Here is a 9,223-nt window from a genome sequence, read left to right on the forward strand (position 1 = left end):
GATAGTATTTGGTCATTTAAATAATGATAGAGAGGGAGGGGAAGGGAGAAGAAGGAGTCAAGAATGGTAACCAGGTTTCTGGCACAAGCAACTGGATGCCTCCAACTGAAATAGGAACTATAAAAGAAAGAGCAGGTGAGTTCTATTTTGAGTACGTTAGATTTGAGCTACTTTGGGTGGATAGCAGCTGCATACTTCAGTCTGTACTGGACTTGATGGATCTGTGTAAATATCCTGATTTAGTTTATTCTCATGAGGCCTATACCTCCTACCACATTTCATGTTCTCTGAGAGTATGTCTGACGCCTAGGGTTTCTTTAGTATCCACCTGCAGAGAGCCTCATATGGGGTTCATTCACAATGGGGGATAATATCTATTGATTGGTAGGTTTGGAAATAAAGGTTTTCAAATGTTTTCCCAGAGAAACCTTCTCCTTCACACTCCAGTCCTTGCTTTTGTTTTTGTATCTGCTTTAGAAGGGTTCTTTGGTCCCATTACAGCCAATTTAGACAAATACCTTTGCTACTTTAGTCTTCTTTTTTTTTTTTTCCCTAAAAAAAAGTGGTAGTGTTATGTTTAGGTTTTTCTGTTGTTAAACCATATATTAAAATAAAGATTGGGAAAATGATTTCATAAGTCTGTCATCCTGACTGGATTCCTCTTTATTAAACCTTATGCCATAAAATAGTTAAGGGTCAAACTCAGATTGTCCCAACCTCATATTAAATGTAGACCTATCAAAGAGCGATAAGGGGATACAGGGCGAGGACTGTGACCCAGGAGAACCAGAGACTTTTAAACCATATATTTGGGATATAGACAAGCCCCTCTCATACCGTAAGGAGCACTCAGGCTGATTCTTAACTTCTCCCTTTCCTCACCACTATGAAAATTACCTTCACTCCACCTCCATCCCCAGGTCCCCAGGCCCACAAACTTGGAGTTAATCTTTAAACTTCCCCCTAATCTTTGCCATACACAGTTACACCACTACCAAGTCCTCATTCCTCCATCGTAGTATTTCTTAGAGTTTATTCTTCTTTCTTGGCCCAGTTTCCCTAAGAATTAAAGCCAGAAGTAAAAATTTATGTGATAATACTTTATTGAGGAATGCAGTCCCAGAGAATCCGTGAAACCTGCTTTCATGGGATCCCCTTGTTATGCGGTAGTTATTGTTGTTCATCATATCAAATTAAAGCTCTTCCACTTGGCCTTAATTCATCATTTGTACAGCTCCCTCTCCTCACCACTCCCACCCACCACCACACCTCCATCTAATGGCTTTCTAAATGGAATCTCTTCTCTGGTTTAAGTACTCTACTTCCTCTCTTTCATACATGACATCCTCATGCAAAACCTCAGGCCTTCATGCCAAAAATGTTCACCTCCTCTGCAGTAACTCAATTTCTCTCCTCATAAAAATAATAGCTGAGATTTCCTGAATACTTATTATGTGCCATGCATTGTGCTAAGGGTTTTGCATGTGTCATCTCAGTTAACTTAAAAAATCTCTTTGAGGCAGGTACTATTTTATGACAGAGTTAACTGGTTTTTGGAAAGACCAGTCATTTTGCTCAAGATTATATAGCTAATAAATTGCCCAGCAATGACTTCAACTATCGTTTGTTTAAACTCCACGTAAAACTTCCTATTTGCAGGGAGACTTCCCTTAACCCAACAGTGACAATGCTACTGCTCTGTGACTCCACAGCAGTTACAAATATAGTTTCGTTTTGCTACTTTGCCACTTTTTACACATTATTAACTGTTCTTAAGTCTTTTATCGTTGTTGGTGATGGTGGTGGTAGTGTGCGTGTGTGTGTGTGTGTGTGTGTGTGTATCAGAGAGAGAGAGAACTTTCCTAAACTAGACTTTAGAATGGGAGATTCCAGAAGGCAAGGAATGACTTTCATTGATTTATTTTTTAAATATCACTGTCATCTGTCATTGGAGGGCAGAGCTCTGCTCTTTGGCATTGGCAGCAAGGAATACTAGAATGCTCACAAACCAATATTCAGGGGTGACTTTGTACAAAACAATGGTGTGGCCACACATAGGATAATGAACTCAGTTTTAGATTCTTAGAGATGGCCCATGGAAGAGGATGAGTGGCTGGCTTATGACAATAGTGATCTTTACGTAAAAAGATAAAATTTGGAGGATAGGATATAGTGAAAATATTTAAATTCAAGATGGCTATCCTGTGGGTAAATATAGTATTTGCCAATCCTGAAATAATGGAACAAGAGAGGCACATTTTGAAACAAATGAATAAACTGTTTTACATTCAGTTAGCAGACTAATAGAACTCATTACCGTGAAATAATTGCTACAAGCTGAAAATACAAGAATTTCTAAGATGGCTTAGACTTCCTGTTTGAAGACAGCAATGTGAAGATGGCAGTATAAAAATGACATATTCCTTTTCTCCTCTTGTAAGTCGCCAAAAATTAAAAAAATGACAAGGAGAATGAGAAATCTTCAATGAAGCTACAAGAAAGATGAACCAAGAGATAGATAGGCATCAAAAGAAGTAGCCATGAACAGGACTGGGGAGAAGAGAGGATGCACCCAGCTGCAGATGTAAAGAATCAGTATGTACGCTGCTTCACCCAGCTGCAGATGTAAAGAATCAGTATGTATGCTGCTTCTAGGAGCACACCTTCGATACAAAACCAAAATCTCTCACAGCAGGGTGTATAGGCTGGCAGCAAGAGCTTTCCTAGACCGACTTTGCTTCAGAGAAACAAAAGAAGTGGGGCTGAAGGAATTACACAAACAAGCGTTATTTTCAGAAAGCAGTGTGATGGAGGGAGAAGATAAACCTTGCCTCTCGACTAGTCCTGCAGTAACCTATATCCATTGGCTGGGGAAATATAAAGGAACAGATTCATAAGTAAACTTGGGATATAAGAAAAATTTCTCTTAGCCCAGAACTCTGAGCTCTCAACCACTCAGTCTTCCTATGAATAGTGATACAGGGAAAACTTATCTCATTCAAAGATGAGTAGTTATAAAGAACAGGCTTCCACAGTAGGTAGCAGGAAAGAATAGAGTTTTTTTTTCTTTAATTTAAAGAAAATCTAAAGGCTATAACGGTTAGAAATAGCAGGTCCAACAATCTACCAATAGAAGCCCCAGGAGAGAAAAGTGGACGAGAAAATATTTAAAGAAACAAAAAAGAAACACTCTCCAAAATTAAAGACGAAAGACCTTAGATTGGAAGGGCTCATACAGGGCCAAATAAAACAGATAGCAAAAATGCACAATTAAATACATTATACTGAATTTTAAGAATATCAAAGACAAATAGAGAATTTTAAAAGAGAAAGAGTAGATTACTAATTAAGGAATAAGTATCAAGCTGACATTAGATGTCAATAGAACATAGGATGAAAGAAACAATGGAGTAGAATCTTTAAACAGTTAGAGGAAAAAGGCCGCGCCTTGAGAGGAAAAAGGCTCACGTCTGTAATCCCAGAACTTTGGGAGGCCGAGGTGGGTGGATCACATAAGGTCAGTAGTTCAAGACCAGCTTGGCCAACATGGTGAAACCCTGCCTCTACTAAAAATACAAAAATTAGCAGGGCATGGCGGGTGCCTATAGTCCCAGCTATTCAGGAGGCTGAGGCAGGAGAATCGCTTGAGTCCGGGGAGGCAGAGGTTGCAGTGAACCAAGATCACGCTGATAAAAGTAACCCTGTAAGGAGACATGGAAAGGAAGGGTGATTAAGTATTTTGATAAAGTTTATTGTTTTTTAAAAAGCTAGAATTAAAATAAAAAAGGTATACCTGTGAAACTATAAACTAAAAATCCAGACAATATCAACATGATAGAGGAATGAGTTATGGAAAACAAGAGATCCAACAGAATGCTAAAGAACTTGTCCTGTTAGGATCTGAGATAATGCCATACTTAAGAAATAGTAAAGGAGTAAATAACAAGAATATGGCTATTAAGTCAAGGGAAAAACCATAGGAACTTCTAAAAACTCCATCTATCAAATAAGAAGCGGAAAAGGTGAAAAAATAAAAAAGTTTTGGTAAATATTATTTCATCAAATAAGAATTTTTTTCCAGTAAAGAACATGAAGAACGCATAAGTAAAATTAACAGAAAGATGGTAGATTGGAAAAAAAAGTTGTAATATTTAAATTTCATAAAAGACTTTACCTAGACCAGTACTTTGCAAACTTTAGTCTGCATATGAAAAACCTGGGGATCTTGGCCGGGCGCAGTGGCTCACGCCTGTAATCCCAGCACTTTGGGAGGCCGAGACGGGCGGATCACGAGGTCAGGAGATTGAGACCATCCTGGCTAACACGGTGAAACCCCGTCTCTACTAAAAATACAAAAAATTAGCCGGGCGCAGTGGCGGGCGCCTGTGGTCCCAGCTACTCAGGAGGCTGAGGCAGGAGAATGGCGTGAACCCGGGAGGCGGAGCTTACAGTGAGCCGAGGTCGCGCCACCGCACTCCAGCCTGGGTGAAGGAGCGAGACTCCGTCTCAAAAGAAAAAAAAAAGAAAAAAGAAAAACCTGGGGATCTTGTTTAAAAGTGGATCTTGAATCAGTAGGTCCAGGACAGGATCCAAGACTATGCATGTCTTATAAGTTCCAGGTACTGCCAATATTGCTGGTCATGAACCATTCTCTGAATAGAAAATACTCGTTTTCTATTATCCTATTACTTCTATTATCCTACTCTATTCTATTATTTCTATTTATTCTCATGTTAATAAATAAGAAAATATAACAACCCTAATAGACTAATATATAAAGGATGTGAGGAAACTCAAATATGAATAAATGCTCACCAGTATTCTAAAGTTGCATGTATTGGTAATTTTTATTATTTTTATTGCTCAAAAGTATTCCTTTATATGTACCTACCACCCTTTGTATAATCATTCACCAGTTGATGGATAGATGGGTTGTCTCTAGTTTTTAACTACTATGAATAAAGTTGCTATGAACATCCTGTGTACAAGTCTTTGTGGGAACATATGTGTTCATTTATCTTGGGTAAAAACCTAGGAAGCCAATTGCTGGATTTTTACAATAAGTATATGTTTAACTTAACAAGAAACTGCTAAACTATTTTCCAAAGTGATTGTACCATTTTCCATTCCCATCAGAAGTGTATGAGAGTTTCAGTTGCTCCATATTTTCATCAACATGTGTTATTGTCAGTCTTTTTATTTTGAGCCATTCTAGTGGTGTGTAGTGGTATCTTAGAGTGATTTTAATTTGCATTTCCCTGATGACTAAAGGTAGTGAGTAACTTTTTATGCATTTATTGAGCATTTGCATATCTTTTTTGTGAAGCCTGTTCACAGCCTCTGTCCATCTTTAAATTAGTTTGCCTTGTTATTGTTGACTTGTAAGAAGAGTTCTTTGTCTGTGCAAAGGACTACCCATGTCCCTTGTCAGAGACATAAGTATATATAGCTGAGTGTGGCAGGTGGCTGTAATTCCAGCTACTCGGGAGGCTGAACAGGAGAATGGCATACATATGTGTGTATGTGTGTGTGTGTGTGTGTGTATACACACACACATATATATACACATTTATATATCTACATATATATATATAGATCTTTTCTCATGGTTTTGTGTTGTCTTTTCCTTTGCTTAAAAGTCTCTTTCAAAGAGTGGAAGTTCTTAATTTCAAAATCAAATTCACACTTTAAAAATTTCATGGATCCTGCTTTTAGTGTCCTATCTCAGAAATTTTTACCTATCCCAATATTGTGAAGATTCCTTCTATGTTTTATTCTAGAAAAGTCTTTGCTCCATCTCAAACTAATTTCTGTCTATGATGTGAGGTAAGGGTCAAAGTTGTTGTTGTGATGGATATCCAGTTGTTCTAGCATAATTTGTTACAATAGTATCCTTTCCTGCATTGAAATACCTTGGCATATTTATCCAAAACTGGCCAACAAAATAATAGAAACAGAGAGTAGAATGGTAGTTTCTAGGGGCTGGAGGAGAAGAAAAATGGGAAGTTATTGTTTAATGGGTATAGAGTTTCAGTTTTACAAGATTTCTCTCTGCAGCAGCTTCAGCTCTAATTCTATGCAGATAGACTACCTTTGGCATCTGCCTTCTGTGTAAAGAAGGAAAGCCTCTCTTGATTTCTATTCCCAGGTCTCATACCTCTTCAAAAATCAATTCTAGCACAACTTCAATGTTTTATGAGAAAACACAGAATGTCTTTATGATCTCAGGGTAGGGGAAGATTTCTTAGAGTAAGATATAAAAAGAGCAAATCATAATGGAAGAGATGAATAAATTCAACTACATTAAAAACTTGTTTTCTTTAAAGGCTCCATTTACAAAGCTACAAGACAAGTCGCAAACTGGAAGATATATACTACTCAACGACTTATAAAGAATTTGTACACAGAATATATAAAGAATTGATTTTTTAAATCAGTAATAAGAAGACAACTGGAACAATAGAATAATGTGCAAAAGACATGAATAGGCTACTCACTTAAGTGAAAATCCAAATAGCCAATAAATAGCCAAAAAGATTCTCAAACTCTAGTAATCAATAAAATGCAAATTAAAATAATCCATCAGATTAGTAAAATTTAAGAAGTGTATACCTGGCTGTCTAGTGTTTAGGAGGAAAAGAGTATGATAATACCAAATGCTGATGAGGATATGGAGCAACTGGAAGCCTTATACACTGCTAGTGAGTGTCTACATTGGCACAGCCACTTTGGAAACAATTTAGGTTTATCTTCTACAGTTGAAGATATGCATACCCCATCATCTGACAGTTCTTTTTTTTAAATTGTAATCAAAACCACATAACTTAAAATTTACCATTTTAACTTTATTTAAGTATATAGTACAGTAGTGTTAACTATATGTACATTGTTGTGCTACAGATCTCTAGACCTTTTTCAATTTGCAAAGCTGAAACTCTATACCCATTGAACAAGCAATCCTTTTCCCCCTCCCCACAGCCCTTGGCAACAATTCTACTTTCTGTTTCTAAGAGTTTGGCTATTTTAGATATCTTATAAAAGTGGAATTACACAGGATTTGTCTTTTTGTGACTGGCTTATTTCACTTAACATAGTATCTTCAAGGTTCATCCATATTGTAGCATATGACAAGATTTCCTTTTTTTTTTTTAAGGCTGGATAATACACCACATTTTTAAATCCATTTATCAGTTGGTGGATATTTAGGTTGCTTTTACCTCTAGACTATTGTGAGTAATACTGCAATGAACACAACTGCAAATATCTCTGAGACCCTATTTTCAATTCTTTTGGATAAATATCTAAAAGTGGGATTGCTAGATCATATGGTAATTATATTTTAATTTTTATCTTATTATTATTATTATTATTATTATTTTTTGCAACATAGTCTCTCGCTCTGTTGCCCAGGCTGGAATGCAGTGGCACGATCTCGGCTCACTGCAAGCTCCGCCTCCAGGGTTCACGCCATTCTCTTGCCTCAACCTCCCAAGTAAGCTGGGACTACAGGTGCCCGCCCCCAGGCCCGGCTAATTTTTTTTTTTTTGTATTTTTAGTAGAGACAGGGTTTCACCATGTTAGCCAGGATGGTCTCGATCTCCTGAGCTCATGATCCGCCAATTTCGGCCTCCCAAAGTGCTGGAATTACAGGCGTGAGCCACCGTGCCTGGCCAATTGTTTTTTGTTTGTTTGTTTGTTTTTTGTGAGATGGAGTTTCCCTCTTGTCGCCCAGGCTGGAGTGCAGTGGCACAATCTTAGCTCACTGCAACCTCTACCTTCTGAGTTCAAGCGATTCTCCTGCCTCAGCCTCCCGAGTAGCTGGGATTACAGGTGCTCACTACCACACCCGGCTAATTTTTTGTATTTTTAATAGAGACAGGGTTTCACCATATTGGGCAGGCTAGTCTCAAACTCCTGAACTCAGGTGATCCGCCCATCTTGGCCTCCCAAAATACTGAAATTATAGATGTGAGCCACCACACCAGCGCTATATTTTTAATTTTTTGAGAAACCTCAATCCTGTTTTCCATGGCTGGTGCACCATTTTACACCCCTGCCAACAGTACACAAGGGTTACAGTTCTCCACATCCTAGCCAACACTTGCTATTTTTTGATTTTTAAAATAATGACTATCCTAACAGATGTGAGGTGGCAAACAAAACAAAAAGAGGAGTAAACAAAACAGAAAGAAAAAAAGTTTCTGGAGTTTGAAGATGAAAGCAGGAAACACTTAAAATAACTATTTCACACAGGGAAAATTTTAGAAAACCCATACCAAGTTCTGTTAGGTATGACCCACAATTGTCCAGGATCTCCTTGTGGCTTTGATTTGCATTTCCCCAATGATTAGTGATGGAAAGCATCTCTTCATATACTTGTTGGCCACTTGTGTATCTTCTTTGAAGAAATATCTATTCAAGTCCTTTGTCCATTTTCTAATAAATTATATTTTGTGTTGTTTGTGAGTTGTAGGACTTCTTTATATATTCTGGATATTAACCCCTTATCAGACATATGGCTTGCAAATATTTTCTCCTATTCCATAGGTTGATTTTTCACTCTGTTGATTGTTTCCTTTGCTGTGCAGAAGTTTTTAAGTTTGATGTAGTTTCAATTGCCTATTTTTGCTTCTGTTGCCTGTACTTTTATGTCATGTCCAAGAAATCATGTCAAATCTAATGTCATGCAGCTTTTCTCCTGTTTTTTTTAGGAGTCTTATAGTTTTCAGTCTTATGTTTGGGTCTCTAACACAATTTGAGTTAATTTTTCTACAGGGCCTTAGGTAATCGTCCAGTTTCATTCTTTCTCATTCAGTTTTCTCAACTCCATTTGTTGAAGAGATAATCCTTTCACCATTATGTGTCTTGGCACTTTTGTCAAAGATCATTTGACCTTTTATTTATTTATTTTTTTTAGCTTGACTGCTCTGGCCAGGAATTCCAGTGTCATGTTGAATAGAAGTGGCAAGAGCAGGCATCCTTGCTTTGTTCTTGCTCTTAGAGAGAAAGCTTTCAATGTTTCACTACTGAGTATAAAGTTATCTGTGTCCAGAAGTTCTTAAATACGTATTCTAGAGAAAATTTTGTACATATATTTCTGGAGACATGTACAACAATATTTATAACAGCATCATTTATAAAAAACAAAGACCTGAAAACAACTGGACTAACTATGGACAGGAGAATGGCCAAACAAATTGTGGTGTGTTTATTTAAGTATAAT

General features: G+C 37.3%; 1 long non-coding RNA gene across 1 annotated transcript in view; it reads right to left on the bottom strand.

Annotated features, from left to right (window-relative positions):
* Positions 1-24: 24 nt before the first annotated feature.
* Positions 25-9,223, bottom strand: part of LOC131380942 (uncharacterized) — a 162,707-nt gene continuing 153,508 nt past the window's right edge. Inside the window, exon 5 of the long non-coding RNA XR_009209254.1 lies at positions 25-3,701. This is a non-coding gene — a long non-coding RNA (uncharacterized LOC131380942). The remainder of the gene's footprint in view (positions 3,702-9,223) is intronic.

Source organism: Hylobates moloch, unplaced genomic scaffold (genome assembly GCF_009828535.3).
Source record: "Hylobates moloch isolate HMO894 unplaced genomic scaffold, HMol_V3 SCAFFOLD_13, whole genome shotgun sequence".
NCBI classification, from domain to species: domain Eukaryota; kingdom Metazoa; phylum Chordata; class Mammalia; order Primates; family Hylobatidae; genus Hylobates; species Hylobates moloch.